Source organism: Taudactylus pleione, unplaced genomic scaffold (assembly GCF_031769625.1).
Source record: "Taudactylus pleione unplaced genomic scaffold, aTauple2 ptg000665l, whole genome shotgun sequence".
NCBI classification, from domain to species: Eukaryota; Metazoa; Chordata; class Amphibia; order Anura; family Myobatrachidae; genus Taudactylus; species Taudactylus pleione.
In genome coordinates, this window is record NW_028285067.1 from 1,209,238 (window position 1) to 1,218,407 (window position 9,170).

The following is a 9,170-nucleotide window of genomic DNA, read 5'->3' on the forward strand; positions in this document are numbered from 1 at the left end:
ACCCTCCCGTTGGTGCCTGATCCTAACCGTCGGGGTAAGTGCCTAACCTTAACTGTCCCTTCTACAGCCTAACCCTCCGGTAAGTGCCTAACCCTAAAATAAATGAAAAAAAAAAAAAAAGTGTTGACCATTTATTTTTGTGTCGACCATTCCAATGTCGACATTTGTTGTACCTGTTGATTTTCATCCATGTTGACCTTTGGTGTGTCGACCTTTTGACCATGTAACTTTTCTTATCTATCGACCGATTGCCTGTTTACCAGTTGGTGTCTACTTAGACACTGTTGACCTTTTCATTGTCTATCTATTGCCTGTCATCCAATTTTATGCATCCCGGCTATGTAACAACAGCCTAATGCAGGAGATTTCACAGAAATCTCCTTCAAAAAGCTAATTACCGCTGCAGGCCGCAAACCCCACCATTATTATCAAAGGGGTCTACTGTCTGACCCTTATGTACCAAACTCCGGAAAGAAAGGCAAATCTGAGGATCGAAAAAAAAAGAAGCTTTATGCCTATGGAGACATTCTCGCAAGAGAGGGATCTTATGATCTCTAGATGGCGTTACCCTAAAGTAGCCTATAGGCTCCCTCGCCCCCAGGTGACGTATGCGCCAGACGACGGCCACACATGCCAGTGTGTGCCGGGGACCTGAACCAGGAAGCATTGTGATAGCGTTACGTTTCTGGGCAAGAGAGCCCATCTCCTGGCAAAAGGATTTTAGGGAATTCGTATATTCATTATCACTTTGCGAAATTGGACGGAAAATATTTAATCACATCCGAATTAAAGATGCAGATTGTGATAAATATGCCCCTAGAGCTCATAATGAAGATACATTTGTAGAGCAGGTGCTTCAGACGAGGCGCATTTGTTGAAAAAAAAAAAAAAATTGTTACAAATATTGTATCAAGGATTGTATAATAAAAGGACAAACGGATCCAAGCGCTCAGCTCTTAACGATATAAACACATCCCGATTTTTCGTCAGGGAAAGCACAATATTAAAAGAAACAGATAAGTTGTATACAGTCACGTTTATAGTCCCACTTTGAGTCCAAAAAATATAAGAAAAGTCAACCCAATCCTGATTCCATCATCATGTATGGGTTTTCAACACCATGGATTCAATGCTAGTTTGTGTTTCCTCATGCAAATATATGAAACAGTGGAAAAAACACATTCATAGTGTAAAATCATCAAACAATTTATTTCACTTCACAAACATACATTAAAATGGCTGCGTACCATAAATATCCTTTTTCAGAAAAGGCACAGTCAAAAGCATATAGGGGTCATTTAAGACAAGCTCCCCCTATTAAGCTACCGTATACCTCCTTTTCTTTAGACAAAGGTACTGCTGCCTCTAAACTCTACCAGCCATTTTAATGTATGTTTGTGAAGTGAAATAAATTGTTTGATGATTTTACACTATGAATGTGTTTTTTCCTCTGTTTCATATATTTGCATGAGGAAACACAAACTAGCATTGAATCCATGGTGTTGAAAACCCATACATGATGATGGAATTAGGATTGGGCTGACTTTTCTTATATATTTTGGACTCAAAGTGGGACTATAAATGTGACTATATACAACTTATCTATTTCTTTTAATATTGTGCTTTCCCCGACGAAAAATCAGGATGTGTTTATATCCTTTATGGTGCATACACACGATCAGATTTTTCCTTCAGATATGAACGATAACGATTTAAAAATCGTTCAGTCGTTCATATCTGAAGGAAAATCGTTCATATCTGACATGCCTGAACGATGGACGATCAACGATGCGCGTTCCCGTTTGTCAGATAACGATATCTGACATCTGATGGGTTTGCAGTCAGACTTGGACGATTCCATTCATTTTAATGCAGTCAAAAATCGTTCAAATCGTTCAATCGTTCAGTCGTTCATCTGACAAATCTGACCGTGTGTATGCTCCATTAAGAGCTGAGCGCTTGGATCCGTTTGTCCTTTTAGTATACAATCCTTTTTATGATTCAGTGTTTATCATTGGGGGACAAGCTGCCAGTTCATTAACGTGTGTGCGCAAGGAATATTTCTTGTATCTTTTCAATTGTCTCAAGGATGTCTGAAAGTTGGGGCTGATGACCCAGTCTCAGCCATCTTGGCCACCCCGATCACCAGACCTCATCCCATGCAACTTTTGGATGTTTTTGAACCAGATGTCAGATCTTAAAGGCAGCATTAGACGTTTGTGCTGGCTATTCCACCGGACATGTTACATTCTGCTATAGATAATGTTGTTCTGCTATTATTCACTTTATGGGGATCTCTATGTAAGGGGGATATGTTTTGGATGAGGTACGGGTGGAAGAATATAGTGATGGTAAGTTGGTTATGGTCAGTGAGTTAGGTACGGTAGTCATGCTCTTAGGTCTTAAAAAAACCTATAGGTTTACTGTGTGGTGAATGGTGGAGCACTGTGATTGTATAAATTAGGTGGTATGGTTGAGATGCTTGGAAGCAGTGGTATTGGTGAGCCATGAATGGTTATGTTGAAGTTACCAAGGTGGGTATGTGGTAGCCAGGGAGTAAAATCGTCCAGAAGCTGGAAGGTGAGGAGCAGGAATAGGCAAGTTATGTGGACTTTGGGGGCGATTAAATTCCACGTGATGTTACATCAAGAAACAGTTGGGAAGCCGACGGACAAAATCCCGACCACCGGCTTCCCGATTGTCTAATCCTGGCAAGGTACAAATGACAGGCGTCGAAATCCCGACGCCTGTCATTAGACCTACGCCGGAAGCCCAACACCCGGCTTACCGCACAGCCGCGGGATGGGGGGGAGGGTTAGGGGCTCCCGGGGGGGACTTAGGGTTAGGCACTCCCCCGGGAGGTTAGGGTTAGGCTAGGTGAAGGGGGGGTTAGGGTTAGGCACCCCCGAGGGGAGGTTAGGGTTAGGCACCCCACCCGGGAGACTTAGGGTTAGGCTGCGGGGAAGGGGGGGGTTAGGTTTAGGCACTTAGAGAGGGGTTAGGGTTAGGCACTTGGGGGGGAGGTTAGGGTTAGGCACCCCTAAAGGAGGGTTAGGGGGTAAAAAAAAGGTTAGTTTATACTTACCTTTAGTAGGTTCAGGATCTTCACCCCTGCCGGGCTTCCGCTGTCGGGATTAGAACCGCCGGCCATACTGATCCTGTGACATCACCCATACATACGATAGCCCAACATCATATACTTTCCTGCGCACCTCCATGGGGTAGGAGGCAAAGTACGTGATGTCGGGCTCCGTTATTGACATTCATACGCCATTCCTATGGCACGCCACGTGCATTGCTCCAACATGTGGAGAGTGTAGTGATGTGAATGCAGGAAGCCTATGTCACTGCCTGATTTAACATTTATGCAGTCACTTGTCATGCTGTCAGTGAGCACAAGAGAGCTTGCCTAGAGCAAAATGCCTAGCTCCAATGTACATACCTATGTTTAATCTAAGGGTCACAGCTCAGGAGCTCTTTGTGATGGCTCTCTAGTCACTGTGCATGTATGTTATGCATGACCGACACTGGGCCCTCCAATAAAGCATGCCTGCAGGACACCATAATAATTCACTTTGGTTGCCTTTAAAGTGTTAGCCTTTAATCAATCTGTAGACAAAAACTAATGAGACATAAACACAGGCTAGGAGTAATGTTACTGCTTAGTTAGTCAGTGAAAATCAGGGACTGTAGGCACTCATGAGATTAATACATTAAGCTTATGAGCTATTCACTACTCTTCAGATCTGTCCAATCAGTTTATGTTCAAAGCAATTCTGCCATCATGTGGTCACAAAGATACATGTAACCACAATTCTAAATTAAAGAGCAAAGAAACAAAGCTTTGGATGCAAATGACAGAGATAAAATAAATACACTTACCTTACAGGTGTCGCACGCAAGTTCTCAATGGGACGCTTCGAGGGAAGGATCATGAACACCCTTTCAGCCTGGGCAAATCTACCAAACAGTGCCTACAAAGTACAGTAAGTGGGCTTTTGGTTTTTATTTTAACTTTTTCTTCTCTATCTTCAAAGATATTATTATATATAATGTGTATAGTCCATAGCAAGCAATTCAATTTGATTGGACTTTGGGCCTGATTCAGAGCCGCTTGCAAAAAGCGAGCGCTCGCTCTGAATCAGGGAGGCCGCTTTTTTTTTTTTGCGACCATCGGGCTAGCGACGAGACCCTTGTGGTAGGGTCTCGATCCTGCAAGCCCCAGTGAGCTTCCTGCTCTAATAGAGCAGGAAGCTCACTAATGAAATCACTCGTGATGTCAGTAGGGCCGCCCCAAAACGGCAGGCGTCCCTTCAGGAATGCCTCCGTTTGTCCAGCCACCCCCCCTCCCTGCCTACAAAACGGGGCGAGCTGTCGATCAACATCGACAGCCGCCCCATTTGTAGCGAGCCCCGGAGCGAGTGAATTTCTCATTTGCACCGGGTCTTGCGCACGCTTGCGAGCGGGTCTGAATCAGGCCCTTTTTGCTTTCTACAGCAGTTCAGTAAATGATACAACTTATTATTGTGCCACTTACCAGAATTCAGGTACTGGGGATAGAGAGCTAATATCCTCGCTCTCAGTACTTATGCAGGCCTCACATCTTGCTGTACTGCAGCTAATACCAGCAACTAGACCAATAACGCAGCAGGTGGCTAATAAACTAGGGCCTGATTCAGCAAGAATCACAAGTGCAAAAACACACGCACCCGGTCGATTGTTGCTTTCTGCGCATGCATCGCAGCCACTGCATTCGCGACTGCTATTCGCTCGCAAGCGGGTCGATGGTGGCTCAGTGTGCATGCGCGAGACACGGATAGCGACGGGGAAGCCGTCGCTCCGGGTCTCGCTACAAAGGGGGCGTGCTGTCGATGTTGAGTGACAGCACGCCCCCTTTGGTGGGCGGGCTGGGGGCGTGTCTGCCCAGACGGAGGCGTTCCCATGGGTGATGTCAGTGGGAGTGCTTTTGGCTCTGATAGAGCGAAAAGCACTCTTGGGCTTGCGGCAACGAGACCCTACCGCAAGGGTCTCATCGCAAGCCCGATGGTCGCGATGCTCTGAATCAGGACCGGCCCTCTGGTTTTTCAGAGCAGCCTCCTGGCAGCTCGCATAGCTGTGGGTGGTCACCCACAGCTATAGCGAGCGGCCAGGAAGATGGTCGAGATGATAAAGCCCATCGGGCTTGCGACGATACCCTTGTCGTAGGGTCTCATTGCCGCAAGCCCCAGAGTGCTTTCGGCTCTAACAGAGCTGAAAGCACTCCCACTGACATCACTTGTGATGTCAGTGGGGCCGGCCCCAGACGGTAGGCGTTCCCATGGGTCAGCCACACCCCGGCCCGCCCATCAAAGGGGGCGTGCTGTCACTCAACATCGACAGCACGCCCCCTTTGGTACGAGACCCGGAGCGACGGTTTGCCCGTCGCTATCCGGGTCTCGCGCATGCGCACGACGGAGCCGGCTCCGTCGTGCGCATGCACACTGGGCCATCATCGTCCCGCTTGGGATTGACCCCTTAGTTGCTGTTTCGACCTTTACATTGGACCTGCTAAATTAGCATTTGCTTGAGTATTTTGTTTACATTAACCTGCTTATTTTGTATTCCTTGCTATTGGCTTACCCCTGACTACATGTTGTGTGTGTCAACCCCTTATCTATCATGCTAGTAACCAGAGCAGGGACCACGACCTGTGTACTGGCTGTGGCGAAGCCCAAACCTACTTATGTGGGTCCCTGGCATAAACCATTGGAGCGTTAGACTCTGTATCCTTGTCTCTGGTTGCACTTATACTGGCATGATGTTTGTGTTCCTAACCATGGCTTCTCCATGTTGCCCAGATATTAGGCCACCTTTAGCCAACAGCTTGTCACGCCAGAGGGCAGTTCTGAGAACCGCAACATGCAGATCACCTTCCCAACACAGGTCAAAACAACACAAGACGTGTATACACCACAGCAAAGAGGGACAATTTTAAAAGAAGACTGAATTTGAGGCCATAACACAAGGATAACTGAGACATATGCTTCGGTCTGAAGAGGATTTGTATTCTTTGAGCTCCCACAGATAGAATTTTAATAAATAACAGATATCTGCCACAGGAACACAACTTTTATCTACTAGTTGTGTCTGCAGGTTTCAGGCATGGTTGCTATACAACTACAGAAATGCTTTCATAGAGGGGCTGATGTAAGTAGAGTTAAACACAAGTGGACCTTAATTGCTCCCGCATTGCGCACAGCAGATCAGTCTGTCCATCCATCTGTCATATCTATACTTACACATAGCTCTGCCAATGGAAAATGTACAAAGAATAATCAATAGAGCGCTTCACACTGCTGCTGCATCTAGCACTAACACCCGTCAGCTGGGTGTGAATAATGACTATAATGCAAATGGTGAAATTCACCGTGATAGACTCTGCAGCGCTGTGTTAAATGTTTAAATCTAATATTATGTAGCAGATCACTATACACATAAACCACATAAAAAAAAAAAAAAAAAATAAAGAGAAAGAATCATGTGTCCATAAAGTCAAAAAAATGTTCCTTGTAATGAACAATAGTGAAAGGTATTCTTTATAAACAACACTACATAGCGTCTGATGATGTTTTATGGATACTGTCCGAATGAGTGGTAACTTCTGTATACCACTTTAACGTTATCCTGGATGGTTTTATAGTCACAAAAACAACGTGAGACTCTGTTCCTTAAAACAATATTCTAGCAGGTGAATCGAATGATTGCAGTTCACCCAAGACAAAGATTTTAAAAGTGTCGATGTTCTCCCAAAACAAATACTTTTAATAAAACTTCAAAGACAGTCACAGTAAAAACAAAAAACAGATTCCAAAATAGATCTTCTTTAGAAAGAGTATATCTCTTTCAAAATACACTAATGTCATTCAATGATGTTAGCTCCGTGTACGACAGGACTTGGAGTAGCTTACCGGACCTGCAGGGACCCACCGAATAGCAGCGTTATGAGCTCCGTCTACGATAGTAGGGATATCCCAGAGGAAATCCTATATCACCTGATGATGTCAGATTGGTAGATCCTCTGGGCAGTAGATGATATTCAGGGCTCGGCTCTCACCCGGTACCTGTCTGCTCTCCCCACTATCTCCGACGTGCTGTTCTCGGCTCTCACCCGCGGCTCATGCGCTGTGTATTACCGTCTAAGCGTGTGGGTTCTAAACTGCTCCGGCATCCAGCAAACATCTGCCCCCTGTCGGCTGGGTTCTCCTAATCCCGCGTAACTGCAATGGCTAATGTAATTAGAATCTCCGTCTCCAAATCAGCTTACCAACGCGTTTCTACCCTGTATGGGTCTTTTTCAAGGCATAGCTGACTTGGACGCCTCCCCTTCCTTTTATATTCCCACAGATCCGGTTAGCTAATTCCTGACATCTTATACAAAAGTACATCTTACAGGGTTATAAAAGCCAAAATCATCTATCTTATTATATAAATGATGTATACATATTCAAACACTACCATAACATTAATGGCATGCCTATCTAAAATACTAAGACGAACAATAACAAATTAAATATGTGCAAAAAGCAATATAGCTTGTATATAATGAATAAGTACTTATTCATTATATACAAGCTATATTGCTTTTTGCACATATTTAATTTGTTATTGTTCGTCTTAGTATTTTAGATAGGCATGCCATTAATGTTATGGTAGTGTTTGAATATGTATACATCATTTATATAATAAGATAGATGATTTTGGCTTTTATTACCCTGTAAGATGTACTTTTGTATAAGATGTCAGGAATTAGCTAACCGGATCTGTGGGAATATAAAAGGAAGGGGAGGCGTCCAAGTCAGCTATGCCTTGAAAAAGACCCATACAGGGTAGAAACGCGTTGGTAAGCTGATTTGGAGACGGAGATTCTAATTACATTAGCCATTGCAGTTACGCGGGATTAGGAGAACCCAGCCGACAGGGGGCAGATGTTTGCTGGATGCCGGAGCAGTTTAGAACCCACACGCTTAGACGGTAATACACAGCGCATGAGCCGCGGGTGAGAGCCGAGAACAGCACGTCGGAGATAGTGGGGAGAGCAGACAGGTACCGGGTGAGAGCCGAGCCCTGAATATCATCTACTGCCCAGAGGATCTACCAATCTGACATCATCAGGTGATATAGGATTTCCTCTGGGATATCCCTACTATCGTAGACGGAGCTCATAACGCTGCTATTCGGTGGGTCCCTGCAGGTCCGGTAAGCTACTCCAAGTCCTGTCGTACACGGAGCTAACATCATTGAATGACATTAGTGTATTTTGAAAGAGATATACTCTTTCTAAAGAAGATCTATTTTGGAATCTGTTTTTTGTTTTTACTGTGACTGTCTTTGAAGTTTTATTAAAAGTATTTGTTTTGGGAGAACATCGACACTTTTAAAATCTTTGTCTTGGGTGAACTGCAATCATTCGATTCACCTGCTAGAATATTGTTTTAAGGAACAGAGTCTCACGTTGTTTTTGTGACTATAAAACCATCCAGGATAACGTTAAAGTGGTATACAGAAGTTACCACTCACATAGCTCTGCCAAGCCTGCAATTCCAGCAACACGCCCTTTGTGAGCCTAGCCACGTGAGAGCACCCTGTTACAGTGATACTCGGGTGATGGCAATCTCAGGTTGCGAAGAATCGTAAATGGGCATTCTATAAATCCTGTGAAAAAGGGGTCATCTCCCTTAGATAAACAAGCCCTCAGAGGGGCGAGCATTAAAGAGCGGTATTAAAGCTGGGTACACACTACACCAATCGGCTGCTCAATATGTCTGCCCAGACATCACAACTGGGCGGGCATTTAAATTTGCCCGCCCAGCTGTGATGTCAGTGGTCCCTGCAGCCAGTGTACAGGGGGTCAGCAGGTCACCCGTACACACATGCAGACACACCGATATATTTGCATGGTATATCGGCATCAGCTCTGCTGCAGGGCTGCCGTGATATGTCTGTGAACATCGTCGTTACACACCTGCTGATTTGCTACCAGTATATCGTTCGAGCGAACGACATATCTACAAGTGTGCACTCAGCTTAAGGCCTATTCCAGGAAGTAATGCTGATGGCGTGACTTGTAATTGAATTGCTTGCAGCACTTTACCCAAGTTAAAAGCACGTGTGAGGTAACTCGCACTTGATTG

General features: G+C 44.9%; 1 protein-coding gene across 1 annotated transcript in view; it reads right to left on the bottom strand.

Moving 5' to 3' along the window:
• The window catches only part of FGD1 (FYVE, RhoGEF and PH domain containing 1), a 197,243-nt gene that overhangs the window by 187,456 nt on the left and 617 nt on the right, over positions 1-9,170 (bottom strand). The window lies entirely within an intron of this gene.